Below are 17,188 nucleotides of genomic sequence, written 5' to 3'. Positions count from 1 at the left end.
AGTTTTAATGTTTTGCAGCAGATTTCTAAAATGTTAAATGAGCCATGTTTGAGCATCGTACTCCTAAAACAGTTCTAAATTGTTTCTGTGTTGTATTCATGAATGCTGCATTTGTTTACTTCTAAAATTTTTACTCCTTACCCCAAAACCATCAGCAAATTATGGCTGAAGTTTGAATTGTGGCAAACCTGTGTGTGAGGAGCACAGATTCCCTTCTCTGTATCAGAAATGGTGCTTTGTAACATTCCCTGTGCTCTTGTGAAAATGAAACTTAAGTTCAGAGTCTCTATGCTCCTGTGATCTGCAGACTGCATACTGAAGAGAGGAGTATTAAAGAAGGCTGTTTATGTGGTGGTGATAAAAATCACACGTACTTTCCGGTGACCTAAAGACCCTGCAGATTTTATTAAACTTGGAAGAAAATCACATGCATGTGTGCATGTTTATCTGTCATGATAAATACATGTAGCTTGCATGGAAAGGTGTTGTTAAGACTACTAATGTTCACATACGTGTCAGATGCAAGATTACAAACTGAGTATGGAATGAGGACATTAGACTTCTAGCATATGTGAAGCATATTGCAGGTTTCACAAGAATTTCTTGGTTTAATGGTAAAATGATTATTTACAGTACTTAATAATGTGGGAAACATTTGTGATAGCTTGCAGTTCTTTTTACCTTAAAGAATGCAATAGATAAAAATGCATTGCCAAAAAAATGGGACAATTCGAGCAAATGCTGTCGGTATAGACAGATACAGAGGAACCTTAGCATAGCCAAGAATATTTCTGTTGAATAAAATAATGAATTAGTTATTTTAGTTTCACAGTCTGAGATGAAAAAGTTTTACGAGTGCTTCTATTCATAAACTTCTGCTATAAAAAATGTAAGAATGTGATGTTGGGTGTGTTCACTGAAAATTGAAGTTTAATATTTTTCCCTGGATATGATACAGTGTGCACCTGAATCGATGTGAGAAGTAGTTTTTAACCAGGCAGCACATTTTATTCAGTTCATCAAAGCTATCTAGCCATTCTTGTAGTTAAAAGCAAGTCAATCATTCCACCCTCCTAGTTTTCTTCTATCTTGAAAACCCCATCGTCCTGAAAAAAAAGTTTGTTTTACTATCTCCATTTGCCATCAGACCATTCAGCTTAAGGCCTTGCCCTGTCTGTCCCCATGACAAATTCTGGATACTCTGCAATCTCTAGTGAGGTGTTGAAACTGTCACTTAATCATAGGTGCATGCGGTGGGGCATGGAGCAATGAGCTAGTAAAATTTACATATTTATGCAGTTTGCTTATCCACCATTGTAGGAGACCTCATTTTATATCTTTATGCAAAGCTCATCTGGAAAAAAAAAAAAAAAGAAAAAAGAAATCTAAAAAGAATTTAATTTGGCACTGCCATTAGGGTTTTTTTTTTCCTTTCTGTGTTGAACTGTCAGTTCAGGTTTTTGCTTCCTTTTATAAAGGGTTGCACTAACACTTGCTGGAAGACACCAAAGTTTCATCTTTTGTGAAGCTGATACTGAGAACGGGTCATAAAGAATTATGGAATCTACACATGGCTGAATGGATCTGGGCTTTTATAAAGCAGGTTTGACACCCAGCCAGTTTTGGTCTCCACAGACCTAATAAATGAAAGAGATTTTTCCACTGCCCTGTCACAGCAAACAAAACCGCAGCTTATTGAATTGGCTGTTCACTGCCAGTTTAGGGAAAAAAATTGTCATTTTCTTGCCCTGTATAATAAAAGCAGTACTAATTAGTAGAAAGCACCTAACCAATCTTACATGCTTTTCATCTAGTATTGGAAGCTTTTAAAAATTCTCTTTTTTATATGTACGATTGTGATAAGAATTTCTGAGAATTTCAAATGTTGTTAAATTTCAGCAATCAAATTGCATATTTTCAGCCACCTCTTAAGCAGACAGGAGCTGTTACAAGAGTCTCTTTCAGAGTTGCACTGTTGGTTTGCAAACTTTTTGACATCTATAAAAGAAAACAGCCCTTTTCTTCTTTTTAAATTCAGAATAAACCTCTAATTGGTTTATAGGGCCTCGGACTCAAGCTGATGGTACTTCTGTCTGTCTGGGATGCAGAAGGAAGACATGAGGGAAAGAGGGTGCCCCTTGCATCTGGTTAGCAGGCCCAGCTCTGTAATTGCCTGGAGATGGAAGAACCATTTGATGGTGGCTGTTAACACCTTCCAGCATAATATCCCCAACTCCTTCTCTGCCCATCCTCCTAGTGCAGCTCAAAAAGTTGGCACTCTGAAAGACCTAGCTCATGAACAGGAGGAATATAGAGGGGAATGAGGATTTGGGGTGTATGGGAAGTGGGGTGAAAGAGGAAGTGGAAGGAATGTGAGGCAGGAAGCCCTGGTGTTACCAAAGAATGGTTTACAAAACCTTTTGCAGTCTGTCGATAGAAATGGGAATCTGACTGTCCTGCTGTCATGCAAGAGGAGAAATAGAGTTAGGCATGCCGTCTGGGCACTTTTTAAAGGAAAAAAATAGTTTGCATCTAAAGGTGGTTGGTTTGCATGCTCAGATGCCCTGTGCATGTGCAGTGGTTCCAGCCACCAATGTGGTGCAAGAGCTGGGAGTCTGCAGGGCTGTGGACAGGCGTGTGCACCAGTGTTTCCACATGTTCCCTGCTGAAATGGCTACTCAGAAAACTGGAAAATTCAGTTGTGTCATTTGCAGTCATTAAGATAGCAGTAAAACTGGCCTGCCTGGTTACAAACCAGTCAGGTAGCAATCATAGTAATGGCCCTTAGCTTCCCAAACAGGGGCTGAAGGGAGGAGTAGTGCTCATGTGATTCAAGCAGTGGATGAGGTGGGTCAATAGTCTGTGAAACAGAGGAGGAAGGAACGTGGCATGGGGGTGTTCAGGGTGCTCTGAATAGGTGCAGTGAGCGTGACCAATCATCGTAGCAAAGCGTGAAGCTCTCTTTACCTCCTTTAATTTAAGTGTAGTCAGAATTTGTTTGCACCCTACCTTGCATGAGAACATTACTTTGACTTGGTGAAAGCTGGGGACTGCAGTTGCACTGAGCTGTAGGTATAGCAGCTTTTCCACTTGATCCTATTTGCACTTAATGAACACCTGGAACAATTAAAATATTCTCTCTCTTTTGAGAGATGCAACTTATTGCATTTGTATTCAGCAGGAACAAAAGCAGTTCCCTTATTTCAGGGGATATCTGCAAAAAAATCCTGGAACAAAAGAAGAAAATGACTCACCAAATTTAGTCGTAACAGTGGAACTGGTTTGATTTTTAAAAGAATTGAGTAGCATTTTTGGGGCAGTATTTTTAGAAATTAGAAATGATATATATGTGTTATGTATGTTTTATATTTTTATATATAATGTGTGTATATCTACATAAATGCATATGCACAGTATAATTTTTAGTAAATTGAGTAGATTTCTCTCATTTAAAATTTGTATTTAAATGCTGTACATTTTTCTGTGACTCAGAAATTCATAGGAGTAATATATAATAACTTTCTGTTTCCATGTTGTAACTGTCACTGGAGGGAAGTATTAAAACCATTTCACATTTGGGGAGATTGTGATAGAGAAGCTGTTCCTTTCCATGGGTTTCATAGTGAGTTAATGGTGACTTGGCTTAAAGGGGCAAAAAACCCCCATGCTTGGCAAGAAATTAAAAAAAAAGTCAAGTCAGGCAGCACAATTTGAACCAAAATACTTAAGTTGTGTTGAGTTTTCTTCCCTCTTTGCTGAAAAAGTTACAAAAACTTCTGTAACTGCTGCACTGTTCAGTTCAAAGTGTGGTAAGTGTGAGGTGTCCCTGGTATCCAGCCACACTGGCTGAAGGTGAGAGAAGTGCCACTGAAATCATAGATTAGGAGTGGGGCAGATTAATGCACTGAGAGCTTTCTTCAGTTCTTGTGCAAGGACCCGGGACAGACAAACTTTACTGCAAAGTGCTTCCCTAATTTTTTGAGGATGTTTTCCCATTACTAAATTTTCTCACTGGCTACTGCTATAACTTTGTGAAATTTAGGCATTTATAATTCTGGTGTATGATACAGTTTTGCCAGATCAGCTATAGAACAGTTATTGGAGCTATCAACCATGCATTACAGGTTGGAAACCGCTGTTTGGAGTATTCAGAGATTCTTCAACCACAGTAGGAAAGAGACAGGAGATGGCAATAGTCATCAGGTTTCAGAGGGCTGGTCTAGCTTAATCAAATGTACTCACCTGGCAGTGAACATGCCTGATTTCTAGTCTTTGGGCTAGCAAGAGTTAATCTATGCACAGGGGAGAAGCATCAACAAGTGACTGAGAAGGTTTGGCATGGCAGGATAAACTGAGCAGCATAGGATGAATGCAAGGAAAGGGACAGGAGCAAGGAACTTTTTAATAGTTAGTTAGGTTGGCTCAGTGCTCTGGTGTGACACCACACTCTGAGCATTTCTTTTGAGAATAATGTGATGGTGGTTGGGGTGTTTTCCATGAGAGGAACGATTTGTGGGTTCAAATAAGAGATCTCAAAAAGGAGATTATTAAGTTTTACAAATGTAGCCCAGGCAGTAGAGGAGAAATCAGCATATTAAATCAGAGCTGTCAAGCACTGAGGCACCAAACTCACATTTCCTTACACAGTATCTGTTAGAAAATATTCTCTGCTCCTTCTCATCATGGATTTGAGGCTCAAAACCTACAATTTCTGTAGCTAAGCACACTGTTGGAATAGCAAGGTATTGTAAAAAAGGACATTTTATTCAAAGAATTTAATAAATTAGGTGCAAACAGTATAATAGAGTTTAATAGAGTTTAACGTTCATTATTTTGTTAAGGAGCCTATGCATAACATGGATTTTTATATGTTTAGGAGCAATAATATTTCTCAGTTCTCCTATTTTTTGTTCTCTGTTCTGTGGAGAACTTCCTTCTGTCTCTGGAAAATGTATGAATTATATAATGTAGTTTTGAATTTCTGAAAATTACCTTGGTGAAAACTAAACCGTAGTTTTATAATAGTCATAAAGCCCTGTAGCAAAAATGGGGTTTTGCCCACAAAAATAAATGGTCACAGTGTATTTCTGCTCCAAGCCACAGTAATGAGAGATAACTTTAAAAGGTATGCTTTGGTACAGTACCAAAGCGAAATGTGTGCCAGGAGTCACCTTCACTGAGATATATCCTAAGAGCCACCTCAGTGGCCAGAGAATACTACAGGTGTATGTGCATTTATTCTAAGGACTTTTTGTTAGCTTTCTATGCAAGATATCCTTGTATCTGTTCTGTTACTCAGTTTTGCTTTTGTAACTCTGATTTACTTAAAAATAAGTTAAATGACACATTAGTATATAACTTCTGATATTCACAAATCTGAGACTCAGGTGTATTGTTTTGAAAACAACAGACTGTAAGTAGATTTATTTTAGTAGATAGCATATGAATTACATACTACTATATACTTCTTTATATTTGCTTTGTAGCTATTTTGGCGCTGTTGTTCATAGACTAAGGAAAACAAATTCTCTTGTAGAGTATGTGAAGTGAGGTGAGCTTAAATGTTGGTCTCAAAGAAGTGCCTATGACATAACCAAGCTTTTAGTCAGTCAGAACAGTGCTTGAGGTGCTGGAAATTGCTGCAGATCCCAAGAAAAAGTCTGAGGGGGCATGAGCTGATGTCCACAAAGCTATGACACATTGACTCTCTTGGCATCTGATGTTTCCCTCAATAATGGCTAAAGAATGGAAAAGTCATTTGACCTTAAGAGTATTTGACTGAAACTGAAATACCTTGAACTCGCAGTAGTGCTAGGGCTGGGGTTAACAGTAGAGGGTTGGTGTTGTGGGTGCTTATTGTGCTTGACTTGGTTTCCAAGTGTGCCAGTTTAAAACCCAGTGGGAAAATTAAAGCTACTCAAGCTGCCCCCTTTTCCCTGCTCCGTTCTGATAGTGGAGGAAACACTAGGAGAGACTGTAAGATGGAATCACAATTTACTGAAAAATTGCAATAACCACAGCAATGTTAATAAAATAATGTAATAAAGTGAGTATTTTACCCACAGAAGGGTATTTACCACTGGACAAACCAAAACACTTCCTGAAGACAGTGCCCAGTGTGGTTTCCCAGACAAAGGCAGGATGGCGACTGGCCCCACGCTGAGCCATGTGGTGTATGGGAAAACAAAGGCAGTGTGTCAGGGATGCTCCCGGCCTAACTTCCCCCCCCCAGCTGGAAAACAGTGGAAAAACAAGAGAAAACCTGGTGGGATGTGATAGGGCCTTGAAACAGGTTAGGGGAAGCTTCCTCTTGGCCTGACTGTGGGAGTGGGACTGGAGCGCTCGGTGGTTGTGGCCACATCTGGGGCTCCAGCTGGAGCTCCAGCAGCTGCTGTGCTCACCATGGCTGTGGCTTGGGGTCCACACAGCTCCAGTGGGCTCCATTTTCTTTTTTCTTGGAGCAGCGTCTTGGGCTTGCTGGCACTGTCTTTCAGCACCAAACCAGAAATGCTGTGGTTCAGAGGAAAGGGGAAGGGACAAGTGGCAGAAAGGGACAAGGTCCACCAAGCTGGCCCCGAAAGCTGCACACACCCTCCCTGGAGCCTGGCAAAAGATGGCTTCTGCTTCCAGCCTCAGCTTCCTCGTACTGGAACCATGCCCCTGCCATGACATGGGTGGTGGTATGGAATTAAACAGTGTTAGAAACTCCAGCCCTTTTTTCTCTAACCATGGCACCAAAGGCAAGGGCTTTGTTTCATATGACAGTTGCACACAAAACTAGGGGATGCAGTGCCACAGTAGTTGGAAGCTATATGTGCTGATGTCAGTATCAGTAACTCACTTTTTTTTTTAATAATATGCCCCAAGTCAATAAAATCAATGGAATACAGGTAGAAGTTTATTATTCCGTTTTAATCTACTTTTCAGTGTGAAGGCAAGCTGTGAGCAGCTGTGTGCAATGTAATAGCGGAGCAGTAACCTTAATGTTGGGAGTCTGTTAATTTGCATAAGAACCATAATGTTTTATACTGAAGTCATTGTGTCATGTTATTTGAACAGATTGAAATGAAAGAGTAAACTACACTATACATGTTGATCAATGCATGAAGTAGTTTCTGTGTTGGTGCTAGTATATAGGATTTTATAGTTATATAGGAGTATGGAATTCTTTGAGATATTTCTTGAAATTAAAAAGGAGTCATGATTTGGGGATTTTTGATGATTGAAAGTTCTAGTATTGTAGGAAATTATGTTCCTTATGATGACTTAAAGAACAGCTTCCCTAACAGACTTAATAGCAGAATTTGTTTTATTCATATAGAGAAGAATCCCTCACCAAATGATGCCAGTGTTGTTGATCATAGCAAACACACTGTTTGCATTGTAATGTGGCTTTTGTGATAATGGTATTATCAATAAAAAGCTGTTGAAGGTTTTCAGGGAATATTGTATTTCAAAAATGCTGGAAACTACTTAAAAAATAGAAAAAACGGAAACAATGAATTTATGGTCTTGGATGAGTCTTTGCTATTAGGGAAGGTATTTGATACACTTCAGCCAGCTGTCTTTAGTCCTTGTAGGAATACACTGTTCTAGAAGCTTAGTCTTCAGATGTTAAGTTCACTGCACTGAGCCTCACCTTTTTCTTGACGTGTATAACCAAGTGTTTATATATTCACAAATCTTATATAAATACATGCAATCCTAGAGCCTTTTCAAGCATATCCATTATCAGTGTTTTATGATTTGTTTTACATTAAAGCTCTCCTACTTGAAGTAGTGTTTTAGCCCATAAGTATTGATTTTGATGACAAAATAATTAGGTTAGCTTATGTTAAACAAACACATAGCTTTTTTGGAGGTCTGCTGGATTTCAGATGAGTTTTTAGGAACACAATATAGTAGTCCATAGGAACAAAATCCATTGCAGTTTCTTACAGTTGAGAGACAACTACCAGTGGCTGATACTTCTAATCACTTGGGCAACGCTGTATGAATTGAGATGCTTTCCTTTTTCTTCACTGAAAAAAGTCCTTTGCTGACAGCAAATATGTTACACTCTGCCAAATGAAATAGTGCATGAAATTCTGCTCTCATTTTTTAAGCAAGAAGTTTTGTTTAGTTTCCATGATTGTACATTGAAGTACTGAAGTTTCATTCAACCTAATTATATTTTTCATCTGAATTGTAACTAGTGGTCAGATAATTATTCAGTCTTTAAAAAAAATACATATAGCTAATATAGATGCTTGATAGCCCGTTTAATTGCTAAATTGAATTCAAAATATAATAAAATTATTTATTAGAAATTTTGGAAAATGGAAGTGAACTTTTAATGCTCTTTTTGTTTTACACACTGATGTTGAAGCTTCTCAGTTTATTTTCATAAGAATTAACATAATTGTTCTAGGAGTGTGCATGTAGGTGCCATACTTCTTTTGCCATAGTTAAGAGTTAGGTGCATCAAATGTCTCTAGACTAAATATGATCTCATAGGAATGGCTAGTCATTCCTCAGAAATAATTATTTCTTATTGAAAAATAAATGTCATAATGCATTTAATCCATGTCATAATTAGCATCTGTCTGTGAGCATGTGAATGTTTTTATCTTTTCCTGGTCTCCTCTTCTGGACCTTATTTGTACAGAATATTTACAAGAGCCATCGGGAAATTGTTGCCCTGTTTGCTCTTAAGAGCTCAGTATAAAAATCTGTAAATTGGACTTTGCTCTAGAAGAATGTTATCTGTTTTGAGAGGTTTTCCTTTCTCTTTTATATATATTCTTTCCTTTGTATGTTACTTGACAGCATGCTGCATTTGTTTATCATACTGAAATAAATAACTAAGTAGCTAAATAGAGAAAAGGAAAGAAGAAGTTTCCTGGAATTTCATTTAAGAAGACTATTCCCACTCCAGGCAGTGGCATTTAGCAATAGTATTGTGTGAAGTTATCCCTTCCCTTTGTAACTGATACAGGGCTGCTCCTAATTTACTGCAAATGTAAAGTAAAATGGATTTGCTTAAATTATCTCTATTAGCTGTGTGTGACCTTCATCAGGAATGAAGCTAACCCATTTTACTTCAGGTCTTCATGGCCTAGAAGTATTTTTTGAGCAGGTTTAGCTTTTCAGGCAGTCATTGGTACCTCTAGGATGAAAGCATCCAAAGAAATGCCGGCTGGACTATGTGCCGTCTGATGATGCTGTTTGTACATTGCTTGTAGGCATGCAACAGAAGTGGTCAAGGCTTGCATGACATGGGGTTCACTCCAGCATTGTCCACCCACAGCTTCTCCTCCTCAGTTTGACCACTCAGGTGTTAAGATTTGCACAGTTCTTGTTTCAGTGAGCTGAATGAGTTAAGCTGTTAAGGGCTGAAAGTGCCAGGAGCTGCAGTAAGGAAGGCTGCCTGGTGCTTCCCAGTATAGGATGCTCCTTGGAGTTTTTTATAACTTTACAAAATGTTACCCTTTGGGGCTGAGCAGTTGCCTCCAGCTTAATTTCTTTTTGCTGCCAAAATAATTTAGCTATCTGTGAGCATGTGTGGAAAAAGCTGTTTCTCATTGTAGATTTTAAAAAACCACACAAACAAACCACACAAAGAAACCTAATCTTTTTTTGGAAATGCTCGGTGTCACTCCCTTTGAAACAGAGACTAGGAGTTAGAGTGTGGGAAGCGCTAGTGATGGGCACTGGGGAAGAAGAGCAGATTTCGAGTCATGGCTTTGTCAGCACTGCAAAATTCTCAGATTGAAACAAACTGTAACTTTTTAAAGAAATGACAGATCTTGCGTGGTGTCTTGGACATGTGAGAGCTGTGTGGCCTGGAACAGGAGGGAGAGGCTGGATTTGTAGCCTGGTGCCTGAGAGCCAGAAGCAAACCCATGGGACAATGAGATGTGTGGGACCCTAGTGTGGTCCTGGCCCCAAAATGCCCTAGACTGTGAACAGGGGAGGCAGACCCGGCAGGAGAGTGAGAGTTAATATTAGGGAATGAAGGAAGAAGGGGGAGTCAAGGGGACAGTGTGGCACTGCTAGCCAAGCCTGGAAGTGACTGAGCTGGGAGAGATGAAAACCCTTGGGGAGCAGAGTAAGGAGACACTTGGCAGGGGTGCTGAAGGGAGGAATGAAGAAGGACCAGGGCTTGAATCAACATGGGCCAGAGGATATGGCTTGAGGAAAACAGGCAGAGAAGTTTGTCCTGGAAGGTCCAGAGATCTTGAATATTAAGTAAACAGTCTTTGATTTCAGTAGAAGCTCCTTGAGAATGTTTTCAATCATCACCTATGGCTAATTTCCATGCAGAGAATCATTTCACATTTGCAACCAATTTACTATTACTTTCCCACAAAAGCTGCACGGTACATCTAAAGATTTCAACCCAACTGCTGTTTTTTGTAGGTGTCAGCTTGGTAATGTCTGATGTCTGAATTTCTTATTTCTAGAAGTGGTGAATGCAAACATTTTTCTTGTGTGGCAGTGTCCAAGTCAAGGATTGCCAAAACTGAGCTTATCTTTGCAAATCTCTTTTGTTAGGCCCCTTGTGAGGAAGCTCCTCAATTTAATTGTATTGAATCACATGCTGATGTGCTGGTTTTTTTCCCCACAGGACCCCTGCTCCGTTCCATGCACAGGATGGACTTGCTCTGGGAATGAATCTGGTTGATGCATTGGAGAAGACTGTTCTCTGGAGTACCCCTGCCTCACTTCCAGCAGAAGTCAGGACGTACGTGGTGGACGAGGCAGGGGATTGCAGAAGGCAGGAGCCATTCTGGTGCTCTGTGCAGCTGCATGCTGCCCTGGCGAGCGGGACTCCCTTCCTGGCTGTGCTGCAGACTTCCTAGGTGATGCTAGGTAAGTTGCTCAATCCTAGCTTTTCTCATGTCTTTGCTAACTTTCTGTCTTGCTTTCTTATGGATGACTTGAGATCTTTGGATCTTACTTGGAAAAGTAGGGACCACTGGTAACTGGGGGTGAGGCAGCGGGGACTGAGGTTTGAAAGTGCTATATAAAGCACAATGTAATGCTAAGTGCTGTGAAAAAATTAGGTCTGAGTTATGCCAAACTGGAGACAAAGTTGTCTTCAGAACTGGAGAATCATTTTGACCTTAAAGCTGTCACTGCTTTAGTTAGGAAGCTAGGAATAACACAGTTATTCTAAGTTAGGAGTAACAGAGTAAGGGTAGGACTAACCATTATGTTGATGGAGCACTCAGCTGCACCATTGAATTCACAAAGAAATCACTTGTTCTGTCTTCCAAAAAAAGTTTGAGTAGTGTGCAGTAAATCAGGTATTGGACCATGCTCCAAATGCCAAGAGTTAAACAGATTATTGTTTTGATTAGTGGTAATTTTGTAATTTTTTGAACGGTGCAGAGGTGCTGTGGAAATGGTATGACATAACTGCGACGTATACCATGCCACAAAAGCGAACAACGGCAACATTTAGGTTTTCTGAAACTTAGCTTCTGGTACTTCCTCCTTTGAGTGTTTGCATGTAGAGATTAGTTTTAGTGTAGACATTTGTATCATGCAGATGATTTGGGGCGCAAGAAGCACAGCATTTTTTGGTGATGTCAGCTCGGATAATATATGTGCATAAAATCAAAATTACATGTAAATTCATCATTCATTGCAGGCACATGACTCTTGTGCCTGGTTATTGTATCAGATACTAAGTAGACGGTGTTTGTAATGCTCACTATCAGAATGGCTTGGAGTCAGAATTTCATCTGCATTTCCTCAGGCATGGGATTTGTATTTTCCCAGTGTGATGTCCACAGCTAGCTACAATGCTGCTGTAATCAGTAGATAACAGAGAATTTTGGCCAAGGCATGGTTAAGCTAAATATTGTTTCAACTTAGCTAACCTAAATGCAAAATATCTAACATTAGATCAGATTTTATGAATTAACCAAGTCTTCAGGGCCTAGAAACATAGTGAGTGTGTTTGCCAGATAAGCTGTTACTCCCTATTGCAGGGAAGAGAGCAAGAGAGAGAGTAAAAAACTATGAAGCTTTTATAATGGCTTAATATTATATTAAATACACAGAATAAGAATGTACATTCCCCTTCCAGCCTGCTCACAGGGGATCTACTACATACAGCTCTGTGAAAGGCTGCACTAATGCTTTAGGTGTTGAGCAATATTTTTAAGTGCTGCTTTCTAAGAAAACATGAGGTATTTTTGTTTGACTACTGCTATGCAGTGTGCAAGTCTTTCTTTAAATCTTTGAAAATAAACAAAAAAAGGTGGTGGGGGCAGCAGGGAAGCAGTCTGCATTTTATGAGCAGAAGTTAAAAATGAAATTATTTGCTTTACCTAGAGCATTGAGAATTATGTTGCAATTAGACTGATGCAATAGCACACATTATGAAAGGATCGCACCATTTGCGGAGCTCACTGGAGGAAAGCACGGGACTGGAACAGCAGGGGTGTTGTGGGCCTGCAGGGCAGGCACTGGCACAGCTACACGGGGAGATTATCAGCTAATGTGAGAGAGGAACGCCAAGGAAAATAAAAACTCTGCCGTTCCTGCGTATCCCATAAAACAGGGGTGGGAGGGGAGAGGAGGAGGCTGACTTGTTTTCATCAATGCGCCTACTTTTATTTCAGTGTCACAGCTAATCCGGTGTGGAAAATGTTTTCTGTTATGTCAAAGAAAGAGGGAATGGAAATGGCAGCTAATTATGAGCTAATATACTTCGATTGCTGCTAATAAGAGTGGAATTTTACTCAGCTCACTCTATTTCTACAATAGAAAAGTAAAATTTCCCTGAGTCAGCTGAAACATCTGTTGAACAAATTGGTTCAATTTCATGAGTCTGTTGCTAATTCTGAAAAGTAGATGGTGTTTTATAAGATCAGTAGAGTCAGGATTAGAGCCCATATTCTTTACTTTTTTTACTATTATTAAAGTAGGTCATGTTGAAATGTTTTGTTTTTATGAATACAGTAATACCGTGGTTCATGTTTCTAGTATTTCAAGATTTGCCTTTGGTTTAATGAGTTTTCTTCACTGTTTTTAATCAATATTACTAATAGTCTTTAAAGTTGTGGGTTTCCAGCTTTGTATCAAGTTCTCGGTGGTGAAGTAGTTGAGCAGTTTTTAGAAAAAATCCTCTTCCAGTGCATTTCTATTTCTTTATTTCTGCATTTTTTTCCTAGTCTGTTTTACTTATGAAGTTTAAATATTAATAGTATTTTAGTTGCTCCTACTGCTGTTTTCTCATTTGGACTAATTCTTTGTAGCTTTGCAGTTGTGGGAAAAGTATTGTAGGTGACAAAGCAGTTTATGACTTCTATATGGTAGATGCCTAAGAATGTCATAGAGTCAACAAGCCGATGTAATATGAATAATAAGAGAAGAAAAAAGGGGAAAATTAAATACAGTTTTTCCAAGATTTTGCTCCCATGAGTCAGAAATGTTTTAATTTAATCTCATACACATACATGCGTCTTAAAGCAGTTTAAATTCTCGTGTACATCTCCTAACACTACCATCACTGAAAGGAAATCACAAATGTAATGCAGATCATGTTAATTTCTGTGTGCTTTACTGTTAAATATTATAAAATCAATGCAAGTTCTTCCTATGTACTACCTATAAATGGCTGTAAGACTTTGACATATTTGAAGGGGAAAGCTGGACTTCGAATTTAGACAGTGAATATATACTTTCTTTGTGGTACATATATTACATGGAAAATACAAGACTGGCATTAAGCATGTGCATTCAATGTGATTGTAAGCTATGACATTTTCAACTTCGTGGTCAGCGTGTCTATTCAGAGTAGCTTAGTGTATGAGGGATATGAATGGAAGTTGATAATACCTTCTAATGTTACCTAAAAAGTAAAGGAAATGATCTGTTTATTACAGCTGGTTTTTAAGCTTTAATATTTGTTAAGTATGTAGTGATTTGTTTGTCTTCTTTAAAGTAGAAGATAATGGTGGTATAAATAGGAGGGACAGCAGCATGGGATGTCATTGCTTTTGAGGGATTGCTGGGCTGAGGAGGAGTGGAGATATATAGTCAAGTTTTCTGAGTGTGCGTGTGAGGACTGGCAGTGCAAAAAGCTGCCCCACTGCTGCTAAGATGTTGCAAACTCCCCATGTGTCGGTTTTGTCCTTGGTGCAGCTCACTGAAGCTGCAGTTGATGTTCATGAAATGAAGTGAGGGGAAAGTTTTGTGGCTGAAATCCTGTGCCAAGTCTTTTTGAAGTTGTATGCAGCAGCTGTGCTGTAGCTAAAGAAAGGCTTTCTTTGCCTCCGTCGTAACATCTGCATGGTCTTTAACAGCAGAATTGTTCCATTATGATGTGTCATTTAGCTAATCTGGGTTGCCTTCATTAAGTCCTTTTTTTCTTTTCCTTATTAGAAATGCTCACATTACTTTGGGAAATAAGTTTGAAAAGATCTGGACTTGAGCACTTCTATGTAGAAACAGTAGGCTTCAGTCAAAAAAAAAGTCAGAAGATGAGTGGAGACTCTGTAGTTCAGTGAGTCTCTTTAATCTGGGCAGCTCTAGATGGATACCATGAATTGGATTTTTGTGTCCTCTCTTGTTTGGAGGTTAGGGGCTGAACGTGGGGCCAGTGTTTGTGGAGATGCCACAAATGTGGCATCATGGCAGCTAGTGTTGGTGTAAGGGCTTCCAGAAGTGTGGCTTGCACCCTCTGTGCTGAGGTGTCACCCCCTCTCCCTTGTGCCAGCACTGCTGCAGCCACAGCTCTGGGCTGAGCTGGCTCAGGGAGCCAAACCAGAGGTCAGCTCGCTGCATTTTTGGTTGAGTCACTTGGCTGGCTCTTGACCTCTTCGAACTTCCGTTGGACAAATGTCTCCGCTGAAGATGGCCTGGAAGAGAAGAATGGCAGGACCAGCCTCTTGTAGTTGTAAGTTGCTTTCAAAACCATGCCTTGAATGAGAAGGCAACCAAGGGAAGTATTTTCAAGAAATGCCTGAGCTTGACTGTGTACTGTCTTTACTTTTAAAGTTGAGAGAAATCAATCAATCAGGTGTAATTGAATTTGAAATTTTAGCTTTAGTGTTTCCTCTAGTTGAAGGTTTTTGCACTAGGACTTTTAAACTGAATTTTTATTTAATCTTCTTACAGTGTGAGTCTAAGAGGTCTGTAATTGTTCACTCTGTTAGCCCTGTGAAGCTGGTGAGTTCTTAAAGCTAAAGGGTGGGGTCTAATTGTCTGAAATAAGAGACTGTGGTCTTGGAGAGCAAAACAAAGGTGGTGGAAATGCTGCCCTTTCTCTTTGTTAAGGATTTTGGCTATCTTGGCTGTAAATATCTTGGATTTATAGGGATACCTGACTCTCAAGCAGTATGTCCTGAACTAAATCTGAAGGAATACATTGTAAATTAAGTGGGGTGTGTGTGGGTTTTTGGTAAGAATTATCACATTTTATCATCAGGAATTACTGGATATCCATTTGCTTTCCAGTTGAACAGTAGGATCAGTCTTCCTTCTGTAATCTTGTAGGAAAATGACTGTACTGGAAAAGCAAGAGTGCTGATTTACGTAATTGTGCTCATTGCAGAAGTTTGGTTTGTGAGTTCCAATTAACATAAATAAGAAAAATGAGAGAAAAAGGAGAGGAAACATGCTCCTGCCTATTAGGGTTGTTAAATAATATTTTCAAAATTATCTTCTCCTCAAATTGTGATTTTCTTCAATTTATGCCAGTAAGGCCGTGGTTACTCCCCACACTCAGTGTGTCTATAAAATTAAACATATACTTGCCACAATGAAGAATGCACACTACACTGTGTAAAATAATAATGCTGCTATTACAAATTACTTGAAATACTGCATATTGAATGGAAAAAGTTAGGTCTCCCTGCATGTGTCGTTCAGAATGCAGCCTGCCTGCCAGGGGAGTGTGACGCACCTGCCTCCTCATCTGAGAGTGACCATGACCACTCACCAGGGACTGAGCACAATGTAGTGATAGCTGGGCATTTCAGTCTCACGCATGAAAAACATGTGTTTCCTAATGCCTAAAGAGTACAGCTAGGTTCTAGGAATAGATATGCTTGTCAGCAGTAGTCCAAAATATGCATTTTATCTACACATTTAAAGATAATTAGCAAAATGAGATCATAAAGTCAGTAAAACTGAGCACATTTAATACATTCTGGTTCCAGTGACGTTACTGTGAGGTAAGGGCAAGCAGACCATGGCTTGTTTCAAAAACAGGAAGTGCCTACGTTTATATAAAATTGCATAGTTTCAGCTGTCATAAATGTGGTTTCAATGCAGTTACAGGAGTAAAGCCCAAAGTAGTTATAACCAGCTTACTTCCTCTTCCAGTCAAAGTGCAAATAGCCATATAATTAACAATCTGTGGCTCATTTCTCTAGCTGGGTTAAGTATTCTGTTTCGCCTGTTCAGTCACTGTATAAACACAGAGGGAGCTTGACTTGGTTAAGAACATTTTGAAACACAAATATCCCCAGTCATAACCAGATCTGCAGATTCACAGAAGAGGGTCTTCAGTTGCCCCTTGAGCTTGGCAGCAGCAATGAGACCTGTGAGTGTGGCTGGCACCCTGCCAGGCTCCTTGGAGAAGAGTGAGTCTTGCCAAGTTGGCGTCTTGCCATGGTAAACTGCATGGGGCAGCAAAACCTGCTGCAGAGCTGGTAGACAGTTCTTCTCTTTAGGGACTTCCCTTCTTACATTCCATTACAAATTGGCTTTATTCAAAGTCTTTTATCATTAATTTTTTGAGGACTGATTGCTCAGCTTTTTTGGACAGCTTTTTTCTGAGTTAATTCACCCGTCCTGCCTTTGACTCTACTCATGCACTTAGTGTGACAGAAAAGCATGAGAACAAAAGGATAAGAAAGAGTTCCTCTTCTGTTCCTGTACACTCTTGGGTCGGTTTAAATATGCTTTAGGTTGCCTGGGGAGCCTTTGAGGAGAGCCCTAACTTTTCATCCAGACAAGGCTTGTCGCACTCTGTCTCTGCTGATATCATGCACTTGAACAGAAAATACCTACTGAATATTCCCTATATACTCTGCTTGCTGGAAAGGGCCATTGAGGAGCCTTTCCAGGGAAAGTTTGCTCACCCAGGAGGTTTTCTGTAGGGAAGCACTGCAGGAAATGGAGCTGCAACACTGGCTGCATATGGTGACTGAGAGTGAACCTTTTCTTCATGTGGTAGGTGGCA

At 39.7% G+C, this 17,188-nt stretch overlaps 1 protein-coding gene across 6 annotated transcripts in view; it reads left to right on the top strand.

Moving 5' to 3' along the window:
* Positions 1-17,188, top strand: part of NCOA2 (nuclear receptor coactivator 2) — a 189,729-nt gene that overhangs the window by 58,011 nt on the left and 114,530 nt on the right. For all 6 annotated transcript variants that reach the window (XM_032127338.1, XM_032127351.1, XM_032127331.1 and 3 more), the window contains one exon: positions 10,610-10,854. The gene's annotated coding sequence lies outside the window, so the exon portion shown is untranslated. The remainder of the gene's footprint in view (positions 1-10,609; positions 10,855-17,188) is intronic.

This window comes from Corvus moneduloides, chromosome 1, assembly GCF_009650955.1.
Source record: "Corvus moneduloides isolate bCorMon1 chromosome 1, bCorMon1.pri, whole genome shotgun sequence".
Classification (NCBI taxonomy): domain Eukaryota; kingdom Metazoa; phylum Chordata; class Aves; order Passeriformes; family Corvidae; genus Corvus; species Corvus moneduloides.
The sequence above is the reverse complement of the archived record's forward strand: the minus strand, read 5'-3'. Positions and strand labels throughout refer to the sequence as shown.